The sequence below is a fragment of the Apium graveolens genome, chromosome 2 (genome assembly GCF_009905375.1).
Source record: "Apium graveolens cultivar Ventura chromosome 2, ASM990537v1, whole genome shotgun sequence".
In the NCBI taxonomy this organism is placed as follows: Eukaryota; Viridiplantae; Streptophyta; class Magnoliopsida; order Apiales; family Apiaceae; genus Apium; species Apium graveolens.
In genome coordinates this window covers 244354064-244368717 of record NC_133648.1, presented here as the reverse complement: position 1 = coordinate 244368717, position 14654 = coordinate 244354064, and positions in this window count along the sequence as shown.

The window sequence follows — 14654 nt, the reverse complement described above, 5'->3', positions numbered from 1 at the left end:
GTTGCATGTTGGGGATTTTGGTTCGACTTTGTACTAATAAAAAGGGGAATTGGATTTGGTGACTTGATCTTAGTATAAAATAAGCTTATTTAGTGAGAAATGTGATTGCATGTTGGTTTAAAAGAAGAACTAGTGAATGCATGCATATTTAATTGGATAATGTGATTAAGACTTGAGTCACTAAGTGATGCTTTGTTTGTGATTCGAAAATCGTGATGAAAATGAGTTGAATGTCTAAGATAAGGTGTAAAACAAGTTGAAATTGTGATTTAAAACCTTGCATGTGTGATTTCTTGAAAACCCTGAATGGGTCTTATGATTAAAAAGAGAATTAAGTGGATTTTTGTGAGATTATATGCTAATTATCTTAGTTACTAATAAGAACTTAATTGCATGTCATTGATTGGATGATGCTTGTGTTCGAATTTGATAATTAAAAGAGGGTGTTGATTTTCGATTCTTGATGTGATTATGATTCAATTTTTGGATTAAAAAGAAAGAAGCTTAATTGCATAAAAGACCCTTGTAATTTGCATACCAAAGAGGTTTATTGTGTTTGATTATATGAGATTGAAATTGAGTACATTTGGTTATGTTTTAGGTTTATAGCCGAATGGTATATAAGTAAAAAAGCGATTGATTTGGTTCCATTACCTTGCTAAGTGATTGCATGTGAAATTCTAGGAGATATGTGATTCATTTCTTTGATTAAATGATGTTATGGTTCAAATTAAGGAATAAAAGAAAAAGGGAATTAAGTGGTTTGATATTAAAGAACTATAAGTGACAGTTATGGTCACAAAAGATTTAGTTGTGAATAAATCATGTACTCGTAAGAGTTATATTGGTGTGATTTGAAGAATAGTTAAGGTTAAGCAAGTATGAGTCGATTGATGAGTATATAAAGATATAAAGGCTATGAGAAAGGAATGTGTTATGTGCTATGTGCATATGTGTATAAGCTATACTCGTATATTTGAGTCAAGAGTATAATCGAGCTATCGTATTGAGTGATCGTTACGGGAACGAGAGTTGAGAAACCGATTAAGGTTTTGGTTTTTTATTGTAGATTCGGAGCGTGAGGGCATTCAGGATAGGAAAGGGAAGGGTATACTAGGTGGCAGTAGTTCAACCTTCAGGAAAGCGAATTCAGGAAAGTAACTCTCATTACTTGTGTAAATGGTTATAGAGAGGTTATTGTTCATACCATGTAGAGTATTGAACTGTTAAAATAATGAACCCCTGTTAATGATTCAAGATACCCTGTCTTGATCTTGTTAAATTGTTATTGACAAGCTTATTGATTCAACCCTTTGGTAACCTGTCTTTCCTGTTCAAATTAATTGCCATATTATGAACTGTTATAAACCCTATAATTACCTTTATGAACCCCTTGTAATGATACCATATTCCTTGATCACCATATTTCCTATTGATCCTTGAAACAGATATTGATCCTTCTAACTTAAGTACCTTGATATCATTGATTCAAGATCCCTAGAATTTCTCTTTCCTATCCTTGATTCATTTCCTTAACTTTGATTTCTTGAAATTGAATCTAAGAATGAGTTTCGACTTGAAAGAGTCCGAATGATTTCATATTCTTGGTAATGATAAAATGAATTTAGAAAACCTACTTTTTCCAACTCAAGGTTTTCCAAACGAATTCCTGATGGATTGGATTAGACGTGAGAGGCTAGTGGGACTAGTCCAGTCATTGTAAGAGGCTAGCGGGGCTAGTCCAGTTTAAGGCTGAAATTATATCGTATGGTACCTTAATGACCGAATGGAGGTCGGTACGGGCTGATCACCCGTATTATAATGAAATGAAAGATAAAGTGGTCCAATCAAGGGTTCTATATTGATTTTAAAAAGGAATGGAAACTTCCTACTCAGTAATGAATTCTTTGAAAATGAAAATGGTTTATATTGCGTTGCAAAGAGTTGATTGTGATATTGTAAAGCTTAAAGCTCGTGAACCCTGATTTTAATCTGTTGATCATATAATTGATTCCATATAATGAAAATATTGTCGCTTTCCTTTCTGAAAGATCTATTTTGATCCTTTAATGATTTGTGATGAATGTCGGCTTTCACCCTGCTTTGAGCCTTGTTCCATGAAAGCCCCACTATTTTCCTTCATAACCCTTCCTTAACCCGGAAGATGGAAATCTGCCACCTAGAACTGATAAAGTAGAATGCCCTGAGTTTGGTAAAGTAAATTGTGGATATCATATCATAGAACTGCTTTATAGTTACTTGCTGAGTTTTATACTCATATGTTTTATTTTAATCTAACCTTGACAGTTAAGCAAGAAGATGGTCAGGCTTAGGCGCACTGCTCGTAAGAGCGTACCTGGTGGTCCCTATCGTGTTGAGGGCTTCCAGTTACCAGAGCAGGTAGAGATGTTTTTGAGTGAGAAACCGCTTAGCCAGAAGGTTGTAAAGATACAATGGGTTATCTGTCAGTTTCAAGTCGGGATCGACTATGTATATTTTATATTATTTTGGGGTTGTAAGTTATATTTTATGGTTGGTAGTTGTAATCTTGTCTCATACTTTATCATGTTTGATCCTGTTGGTAGTTAATCGAGGTTTATGTTTATATAATTATTAGATTAAAGGTGTGTGGTTCCTCATTTCCTAACCCCAAGATTGAGGGCGTCACAACAACAGAATTTGAGCGTAGACTGGGTAAAGTTGGATGGAGAGATCTCTTTAAGATGGACGAGCCATCTTATGGTGCTCTTACTCCTGAGTTCTTGAGCTTATTCACAGTTACTGCTGCCAGTTTGTTATCTTTTCGGATTGCAAATACAACTCATTAAATTACAAAAACTCAGTTAGCTCACATGTTTAACTGGCAGTTAGTAAAGCAGCAATCACTTCTTGAAAATTACGCTACACCTTTTTGGCTCAAAATTACAGGCTTGCCTCATACTGAAAGATATCATGCTCAAAGTGCTTCTGCTTCAGCCATCATCAGCCCCTGCTACCATTATTTTTCTCGACTTCTATCATTTACAATATATGGTCGTGCTGAAAGTAACAACAAAATTAAACATGAGAACTTGCTTTATTGTACTACTTCGATGTGAAACTTTCAATAGATTGGATGACATTGTTGATCGAAAGGTTCATCTATTAATCTAAACGATCTAAAGGTGGTCTTTTCATGGGTGGATTTGTAACTCGCATTACTGAGAAACTGGACCTCTTTAATCGTCAAACGACAAATCTCAAAGTCGCGGACAACTGGTCTTCAAAACTTGATGTTGAATATCTAATGGGTATGCATATAGTGCGTCGATGTGGTAAGCTGGGTGTATTTTTTGTGCCTCATAAACGTCATTCGATGGAGTCTAGGTAAGAACTTGACGAACCCATACAAACTCTGGAGCAACAAGTTGTTGAGCTAAAGTCAACCCAACTTTAAACCGTACAAAATAAAGAGAGAATGGGGAAACAATTGAATGACATCTATGCTTCTATTCAGAGATATTTTTCGCATCATACACCTTAATCCCAGGGGAGTTTTCCTTCTTTTTAGTGTAGAATTTTATTTTGTTCTTTTTGTATTTTGTTAAATAGTTCATTGAGGACAATGAACCACTTAAGTGTGTGGATGAGTTCTCAATGTTAAAAATCCAAAAAAAAATCACAAATTAAAAAAATAAAAAACTAAAAAATCTTTTATACTGCCTAGTCTCGTAATGTGTTAACAAGGATAAGTACACATCTTGTGAGCTTCTTATGCATGATTAGTTGATATGTCATATCCTTAAAAAATTATCTGTGACGTGATAATTCCTTGTATGTGCTTGCAAAAAATTTTTAAATTTGAGATGCATCTTTGTCAATTTTAGTAAGTACTGAAGCATGCTTTCACCTTGTGAGAACTTGAGCCTAATTTGTGATTGGTACATCTTATATCAATCGGATTTTGTTGTTGTGTGTTGTTAAACATGAAATATGTTACTCTAGAACTTGTTTTAAACCTTAATGAGACTACGTGGTATGTGTATGCATGAAAATGATAAAGGCACTAGGACTTAACCATATTTTATCCTAAACAGTACCCTTGAATTATCCCTAGTGAACCCCTTTGAGCTTTTTAATCCGTTCTTTTGATATATCACCACTCTAAATGCTTGAACCTACTTGTTCTTTCATGTCTTGATTTACTAGTAGAGCATTTTGATTCATTTGAGGGTTGGTGATACATAGTGTGGGGATTTTTTTGTTGAAGTGTGAATAATTTGGTGGGTATTAACTTGAAAAAAAAGAAAAAAAAAGAAAAAGTTAAGTACTCCTTTGAGATCAATGGGTGGCAAGTGTAATTTCATATAAAAGGGTCGATTCATGTGCATGTGCTGGTATTAAGTACACTGTACTATAAATTATGAGGGATTAACTTAATATCTCTTATTTTTCTTGGTGACTTTTCACTGCCCTTGATTACTGGAGAAATACTTGAACTTTGAAAAAAAAGAAAAAGTAGAAGATCAAAAAGAGTTTGTGTTCATTGGGTTATGCAATATAAAGTGGTAAAGTACATGGTAATATGTGCTTAGAGTTTAATGCTTGTGAAAGTTCGCTCAGCTTTTACATGATCAAAATTTATGTTGAGTGCTGATTTAAAAATGAACATTATGCTCTATTAGTTTATCAAGTTAGCTGTTTGTTAGCCTTTTTCTTGATTTCCTACCCTTGACCTTATCCATGTTACAACCTTTAACAAAGACCTTTTGATTTGTGCATGCATATATTCAAAGTAGTGGAGATTTGGTAGACAAACAAGCTTATGGAAGCGCATGATTTTATTGATTGAACTTGAGCGAATACACTTTGCCTAACACTTGTGTGATTTAAGAGTTGTGTGAGTTTTTCTACCCATAGCATGTTACTTACTAGAGGCGACTTTGATGTTTATTTCATGATATTTTTGTCTATTTAGACAATTTGTGCGTACTTGGATAGTTGTGTACAAATGATGTACGAATTGAAAAGACTGTCAGAATTATGTAATTGCGATTTACATCTGTAGAGTGCTGTGAGATGTTGCATACGTGAGACTTGGTAGAAAAAAATAAATTTTGTGGGTAGATTCATGATAAGCCCTCACGAGACAACACTCGTCCTACTAGGGCTGCCTAGGGGTTTAACGGCTTGTTGCATATACTCAGTGCAATCGTGTCATCTACGAAAACGATATCAGTTAGTTAGGACTTAGTTTTTATTTTTCTTATTTTCCTGAGGACGTGCAAATGCTTAGTGTGGGGATGTTTGATAGAGTATATTTTTATATATTTTAGATGATTTTTGTCCTCATATTTATTGTGTTTTGCATTGATTTGGATAATTATTTAATAGATTTTGATATTTTATTGTAGGATACAAGGAAATTCTAGACTTGGGAGGATTTGGAGAAAAAAGTCCTATTTTGGAGTGAAAATAGAAGAAAATTGGCATAATTGGACTCCATGGGCTACAAATACTGTTTGGGCCGTATCTAGAGATCCAGAAGTCCGATTTTGATGATCTTACAGTCCACGCGAAGCCCACAATTTTTTTTAATTCAGAGATGGTACAGTTAGGAGAATCCAGCGGGAGCAGCTCAGAAACAGAGAAAAAAAGAGACCTGTGAATTTTTACTAAAGAATCTTATTCAGTTTAGAAGTGTCTCTTGTAATTCTATTAGAATAAGAAAATACTTTAATTATGAGATAACATCAGACATTATTATTATAGATTTAGTTTTTTATATTATTAGCTTGGAAAGAATAATAGATATGTACTTTGTATTGGAGCTAGGGTTCTTGCTCTTTTTCACATATACTTTGTTTTAGCTTTGTTCTCCATTAATACAATTATTTGAGGTACTATTTTTTTCTCTTGTTTTAGTAGTATATGTTTATTATGGATTTCTTCATTCTTTTCCTTATTTTTATTCCTAGCATGAGTGAGTAGTCGTAATCTAGGGCGCAGGGAAAACCATGTTTAAACCACTATAATGGCTTGATTTTTCACAGTATTTTGACTAGTTTACGTGATTCTAATTGATATGTTTTAATGCTTAGTTTATGTAATTGGAAAATATCATAGACTAATTATATGAAATAATGGTACTAGATCGAGAGATAGTGTACTAATTAGAAGCACGCATACGATTAGCCAAATGAATGTGAATGCGAGAGTATCATTGAATTTTTGAGAGCGTTGATACTCGAGAGAGATCGATATATGTTCTAATCACTTGACAAATTAAATTACTAAAAGTTATTATTGTGTAATCATTTTCCAAGAGTGTTAATACTTGAGAGAGATTGACAAACTCTAGTTGCTTGACCACTTTAGTCGCTTTAGCTTAGGAACCAATTTGCTGTAAGCACGGTAAACCCGATTGCCCTAGAATTTTAGTTAATTGATCCTTAAAACATGGTTATTTGCATTATTTAGTTCTAAAAAATTCCCAACAATCGTTGTCACTGTAGGAACAATTTACAATATTTAGATTAAAATTCTTAAGACTTGTTTCCTTGTGGATTCGACCCGTACTTGCTAGTTTCCACTAACAACAGACACCGTGCGCTTGCGGTTAGATTAAAATAAACACATCAGTACAACGATAGATTCTGATCCCCTAGAAGTAAAAATATAGGACAACCCATAGGGGTCTTCCATAGCTGAAACCATTTCTTCATAACCCTTAGATGCTAGTAAGACAACTGTTTGATCCTCTCAAAAAGGTGAAGTTAGTAAAAAGAAGAGAAAGCACACAAAACTGAGTGTAATCAATGAGAGTGGAGAGCAATCAAGTGAAAGTGAGAGTCACATGGTCAAGAAACTAAGAAAGAAGAAAATATAGTTGGCCCCTCAATTGGCCACTTCTGTATCTTCCTAAAAAAGATGTAGATTTAAATAAGGGACCAAAACAAACTCTAGTGGCATCTTCTCAACAAGGTGTCACTATTGAATAAAGCATTCTCCCAAATGCACCTTTTACAGAGTGTGCACATCTTCTTGAGCACCCTTAAGAAGGTGAAAGAAGTCATGAGGTTAACACATACATGAAGAGCACATCACTTAAAACTCTCTCTTCTACTCAGGGAAAGTTGCCAACACTCAGTAATGAAATCATTACTTTTATATCTATAATTTCTTCTTCATATAATGAAGAGATTGAATCCACATCTTAAGCTCTGCCAACATCAAGTGACACGGTTCTTGAAATCGTGATCATCACTCAAAAACAACATTTAGATGGTGAAAGGCTACATGCTTAGGTAGACCTTGATGACACCATCACAAATATAGGGGTTTTATCAGTTTTTACTGATGAGCCTGTGCATGTAACTGCACTTTCATGTACAAATGAGCATTCACAAGCCTTAAGGTTTGAGGGTGGTGCTCTTGAGGGGGAACTACTCAAATCCTCTCCAATTCAATTGAATCTTCCTCAAGAAGGGACAACTTCTTGCAAAACCCTAGCTGAGATTGCTTTAACAATTGAAGCTATGAGTCCAATTGCCAATGATCCATCCATTGGGGAGGCAAGAAATCAAGCACATTCAGTTGCCAGTTCTTTGCAAGAAGAATAAGAGTTTAAGGCCCTGGTATATGACAGTAACCTGCTAACTCCCCTCCAGTTCAAATAGAGGTTCACTCTCAAGGTAAACAACAAAGTGTCACAACCATAGTTCATGCCGTAAGTCCAACTGTGACTTTGGGCACATGTGTTCCTTCCACCATAAACAACAATTAATCAAACACTGACCTACCTTCTACCTCAACACAGCCACCTTCACATCTCCTAGCCAACTGGATTCAAGATACCCAAGCTCAACCAACTTTAGTAGATGATATGCTTGTGGATCAAATTGAATTCCTTGCTAATATAGCTCAATAGTTGCTGATATATGACATGACAGATCAAGATTTCCAAGCCATTCTACTATCTTACAAAGAAGATGTTGAATATCAAGAAGAAAAGATAGTAGATGAAGCTCGATAAGATGGCAATGTTGATGCCTGGCTATCCAAGACTTTCAGTGTTGACATGGAGGAGGCATTGTCCAGGTTTAGGGAGAAGTATGTCACCATCCCATGTAGCAATCCCAAGGTGCTACTCCTTAGGAAGTGTATGATGCCATCACAAAGGTCTACAAAGCACAACTCAAAGATTTCAATTATAATGGAAAAGCACTAAAAAAGACTTTGGATGGTCAACAAGAAAACATTAAAAAGGTGGTGAGAGATAAAATAGATGAGCTCATATCCAAGTAGTCGGAGGTTAAACAACAACTTCGTACTTTCTCTACCAAAATGGCCACTCTTAATCTCTCAAGTGTTGAAGTCACCATCAAACAACTAAGGGAGTCTTTTATGGCTTTGCACACTGTTCTACAGAATCAAATTTCTCAGAGTAATGACACAAATGTCAAAATGCCAACTTTACAAGGCTAGATAAGAACCTTCTGCTTTGATGGATGAGAAAGTAAGAAGAGTGGTCCAGGACATCATTGGTGGTGGAGTATTATCCAGCTCAACTTTTCAATCATCAATTCCCCAAATCCAAAATATTCGAACTCGGATCATTGTGCTTCAAAAATTTAACACAACTCTAGTCTCTCAAGTCAACCATCTCATTGCTCAAGTTCAAAGTCAACAGAATGACATAAAGTCCCTGATAGACTCTCATAACTACTTTCAAATATAGACTAATGTGTCACTGGGAACTATCATGGGGATTTGAAGATTCCACCTCAGGAAATAATGTAAAATGTCAAGACTCAAATCTCTAGATACCCTGCTCAGCCTGCTAACAAACCTAAGGGGGAGATGGAGAGATAGCCCAAGCTAAAAGCAACAAATTAAGAAGAGGTTGGTATAAAAGAAAGACCCAAGATAGCAACTCAAGAACCTTGCTTAGTCAAGGAGTTTGGTGAACTTCTAGAGTGCCTGAGGGTGAACCAGAATTACCACACATACAATAAAGCCATGAACAAACATAAATTTTCTGAGGGCGTGTCTAGTCATCAATAAAATGATAAAGGAGAGGAAGATTATGGCCAACATCAAGGATTCTGGGGTTGACAGGTGTATGCAGGTCTTCGTAGAATTTTTAAAATCTAGGAGAGCCTCAGAACTGAACATCTTCATCTATAAATTCAAGGTGATGATTCTAGAAGACACTATCATGCTAAAAGAACTCAAATCAGGACAAGAAGGAGCCTTTTCTGAAGCCTATCTTCATCCTAGCAAGGGAGTGGCTTATATATGCCCAACCACCAGAAAATACAGATACTTTCTCATTCCAAAGCAATGTGTGATGGCAAAGAAGAGACTGATGATGACCTTGGAGACAAATTTTAAGCTTAAAAGAAATAAATCTATGGAAGATGTTGAGATGATTAAGATTGTGAGAAGATATCCTGACAATGCTGAGAGTATGCTTCCGAAGACGACTATCAATACTCAAGATAAGGACAAGGATGATGATGAGAAAAAGAAAGATGGACATAAATCTTTTGGCTCAAATCCTAGTCACTCTAGCAAAAGCAATGGGAGCAACAAGGATGTTAAGAAACGGAGTGATAAAAGTGATAAAAAGAAAGGGATGAATAAGGATGAAGAGAAAAAGGAGGGTGACAAAGATGGAAAGGACATCAAGAAGATACCAGTAAACCAAAAATCTCAAATTCGGAAAACCCTAAACCAAATCCGTAGCCAATCAAAAATTCCAACTGCTCAAACCTTCAAACACAACACTTTTACAAACTCACAACCAATACTCTACTCAAAACACATATCCTAGCCAATCAAACCACATTGAAGAGACTAGTCAAACCTCCATCATTCAAGCCACCTATCAAAACACACTCCAAGTTTATTCGAAGAAAACTAATAAATAGGAAAGTTGAAATGGGAGCATTGTGGGCATGCTTTAATAAAGATGATTTTCTACCAATCTCAGAAGAAGTCTCAGAAGATGATTACAATAATTAACAAGATGAACTCATATATAAAGTCACTATAGATTCTATAACAGAGGTGATAATCTATTTCAAGAATGGCTTTTTCAACATATTTAAGATAGAAATAATGAAGAACTTCTCAAAAATGGAGCTTGAAAGGGTGATAAGTTTGATGGTTGATAATGATAAATTTACAGGAATGAGGAAGGGTCAACTAGCTAAAATGTTGGTAAATAGAAATGGAAGAAGGGCAAGGGAGAAGATAGAGATGGAAGAGAGAGTTATTAGGGCCGAGGTGCTAGTCAGATTAGAAAGAAGATCAAATAAACTCAAGGTTAGAGGATTAATCAGGGTTTCTGAAAATGGTGTAATCCTAAACATTAGAACTCACAGATTGTCAAGGTACAGAGTTGAGCATCTTGATAGTTATTCACTATAAGAATGGTTGAAGATTATGAAAGCACTGAGAGGAACTGAGATCATTGAAGAACTTGAGTGCCTTGTCAGGCTAAAGGACTTGATTAGACCTCAGTCAGGATATGAAAACTTCAGTTAATTCTGTAAACTCCATTTTCTTTATAACAGTTAGATCACATTTTTGTATAAAAGAATGTACTTTGTATATCAATGCATTTTTCACTTTTAGCTTAGGATTAGTCTTATTATCAGACATGAATTTGTGATAAAAGATCTTCTCACAAATTGGGGGAGATTGTTGTGCATAACATGCCTCAAGTTGACATGTAGATAAGTCATTTATCTTGTAGAGAAGTAATCTCACTTGTAGAGAAGTTAGTTTTTTATAAAAAAGTCAAGTACATATAAAGAAGTGGAAATATCGACAAGTCAAAGACATGTAAAGATATGGAGATGTCGACAAGTCAAAACTCATCTAGAGATATGGAGATGTCGATAAGTCAAATACATGTAGAGAAACAGAGATATCGACAAGTCATAATACATGTAAATAAGTGGAGATATCAATAAGTCTTTTTGTACTTAGAAGATCTCGATAACAGCTTCAATTATAGAATGCATTTATCATGAAGATTTTAGATTATTAGTCAATAAACCATTTTATCATTAAAATGGAAAGTCTACAAATGCAGCTTGAAAAGTGCAAAATCAAGGGTCAAGATGAACTGGACAAAGGAGTGTAGCAGAACTGGAACATTGCATGCAAATATGCATCACTTGAAAAAGATATAGACAAAAGAACTTTAGAAATTATGTTAGTCTATTTTTGTGCAATCTATATAGACGGTGCATGTTGTTCTATAAAGCTTGTCATGGGTTCTTCGTTCCCGCTGTAACAAAACAATCTATTTTTTTTGTATTCTCTCAAGAAGTAGTCGGGTTCTTTAATATTCAAGAACTCGGATTTGTAGCACAACCTATTTAACTTTTAATAAAAGATTAAGTGAGTTTTGATAATTATTTCTTCGTGTTCTTACGATAGTTAATTATCAGTGCAAAATACTCTAAATTGTTAAGTTCAAAGAAGCCTAATTACTTAACTTGATTTTCTTGAAAATAACTTAAATTTTTTTAAGTAAAATTCAAGAATCACACATTCACCCCTTCTATGTGCATTTCATACCTAACTATAGTTATTTAGGAAGCCAAGTTAGAGGCGCGTAAACATTACCAAATATCTAAAGATTTAAATATAATCAAATTTATCTTTGACAGATTTGAAATTGTACCTTTTGATATTATTGAGTTTCTTGTGAGATTATAGAAAATCATGAATAAGAATATTATGACTGCCGCATTGGCAAAACATATTTTATATATAATAAAATTTACTATTTAACAAGTTATTGCGACATTGTTTGTTGTTCACGTACACTTCTATAGATAATAAAATTATATATTTTGATCTCGTAATAATTATATTTGTAAAAAGTAGAAATATATACTATTATATTAAAAATGAAACATTGAAAATTTAATTGTAATCCTTGATAACTTAATCTAGAGTCGTCAGATCAAATTGATGAGAACTGTTATATATAATTTTAAAAAATATTATTCAAGTGATATAAGATCGAATCCTACAATCACCGTATTATTAAAATTATAATTTATAATATATAATGATAAAAATGACCATGCATCGCACATGTTATATACTAATTTTTCATAAATATAAATATATATTTAAGATAAATAATAAAAATTAACCGAAAGTTTGGAACTAAGGCTCTGTTTGAGATTACTGTTAAAAAATGCTGTGTTGTTAGAAAAAGTGCTATTAAAAAAAGTGTTGTTATAAAAATCAGATAACTGTCTGGTAATTTTTTTGATGTGTATATGTTTTGATGCAAAAAATTAAAAATAATAATGCTTTTGGTAAGGTTTTATGGTGTTTTATGGTGAACTTCCTGCAAAAGCTGAAAATCAACTTTTTCTAAAAGACTGGGGGACTTACTTTCCATAACAGCAACTTTTATGCCAAAAACACTTTTACTAAAAGCAGTTTTTGAATTTTAACAAACAGTTTTTGAATTTGACCAAACAATTTTTTAACTATTTTTCAGCGAAAAGTTAGGGTATCAAAGCATCCTAATTCTGCCACAAGTACTAGGGTAGAGCATGGGTCGGTTCGGTCCGGTTTTAGGGTAAAACCGGAACCGGAACCATAGATCCCCGGTTTCTAAAATCGAAAACCGCAACCACCGGTTCGGGTTCGGTTTCGGTTTCAAAACCCTGGTTCGGTTTGTAACGGTTCGGTTTCGGTTTTAAAATAGAATGAAAATAAAAAACAAACCTCATCACGTGAAAGGGAAGCGGAAAGAACCTTCCAATAACATGAATGAAGCTTGTAAATATGCTGTAGTGCTCTTAGTCACTGGAATATGCAGTTTTGTCTATTAATAATTCTCATTATCATTCTCACTTTACTGGGACATTGCATTGATTTGATAAATAGTTTAACTTAAACGTTAATATAAATCATGGTCGTATGTGGTTTATTTTAATTTCATCTCTTATGCGTGTATAGTCTTTCTGCCTCTTCTCTTGTAAATTGTAATTTTCGTATATAGTATTATAATATTATGTTACAGTATAATCACTTTTTAAATACCTCTAGGTACCGACACTGCATCACTCACTAGCTTGCAACTTACAACAACAACAATAATAATAATAATAACAACAACAACAACAAGTATTAATTTTAAGAATACATATAAATTATATATTTATTTATTTATTTTAATAATCGGTTCGGTTCGGTTTTAGTCGGTTCGGTTTTAACCTATAACCGGAACCGGAACCGAAAGTCTCGGTTTTTAAAAATTAAAAACCGCAACCGCCGGTTTGGTTTCGGTTTCGGTTTTTTCGGTTCGGTTTTGGCCAGTTTCGGTTCGGTTTCGGTTTCAATTCGGTTTTTTGCTCACCCCTAACCAGTTTACTTAAATTTAATCACGAAAAAACAGTGGGTGAGGAATGGGCTCGTGAATCATCCAGAACAGGGGCAGTAGGTATAATTATTCTGGTCCTGACTTTTAATGAGATATAGGCCCAGAAGTTCCTTTTTCAACACATTTCAGCCACGCATACATTTAACAGTTTCCTTCTTCGCCATCTAACACTAACCCGCTTTATCGTCCTTTCCAAATGTGCGTGTTTTTTCCACGTTTCGAAATAAAACAAACTACCGTGTACATATTGTTCATTTTAGCTGCATCTACGATGACTCTTCTCAAATCTAGGCCTTGCCAGCGCATTAAATTATCTCACCAAAAAACGGAGTAAACCTTTTTCCAACTCATTGCGAGGCTGGAGTAGGAGTAAACCCTCGTTGCGAGGCAGGAGTACTTCCTCCCTTCTATACGTCGTTTAACACACATTTCTAAATTACTAGCTTTATAAAAATTTTATTCCTTAAATTTTTATATTCCTTAAATATTTTGTAGTTGTATATTTACTTATTATTACATTTTTATATTTTATGAAGACAACCTTTGTATAATATATTAATATTTTTTTCTAAAAATTACGGCTTTTAAAGTGTTACTAATATGTATAACTGTATTTCACAATTATGCATAATTATTCTTTTATTTTATTCTTAAATATTTTAACATTCTAATAACACGTAATATATATTTGTTCATATTTCTTTTTAAATGATTTCTTTTTCAAAAAAAAAATATTTTTCAAACTTGTTTATTTAGTTGTTATTACATTTTTATATTTAATTGTGACACATAATAAAAAAATTTTGGTCACTGAATTCAAATGTTGGTTGTAGTTTGTACATTACTTTTTCAAGTGTGTTTTTAAAAATATTTTTTAGATTCTCGGTTTTTGTAATAACATTTAAAAAACATACTTTGTAATGGTATTATTTTTCATTTTATTAAAATTGTATTTTATTTTAAGTTGTATTAATTTTTTATAATTATTATATTTCTTTTCAAAATTTTATATTTATAGAATTTTTAATATTCATAACCAAAAAATATAGTAAATATTTTCATTATTTAATAATATAAAAAATTAATTTTACACTTGTCCCATGCACATTAAAATTTATAAATAATTTTTTACATAAGAATTATTTTTTGACAAAATTAGTTGGCTTATTTACTTTTTGATATAAATATCTTTTACCAAAAGTACTATTTTTTTTTGATTCTAATAACTTTATTTACATGATAATGA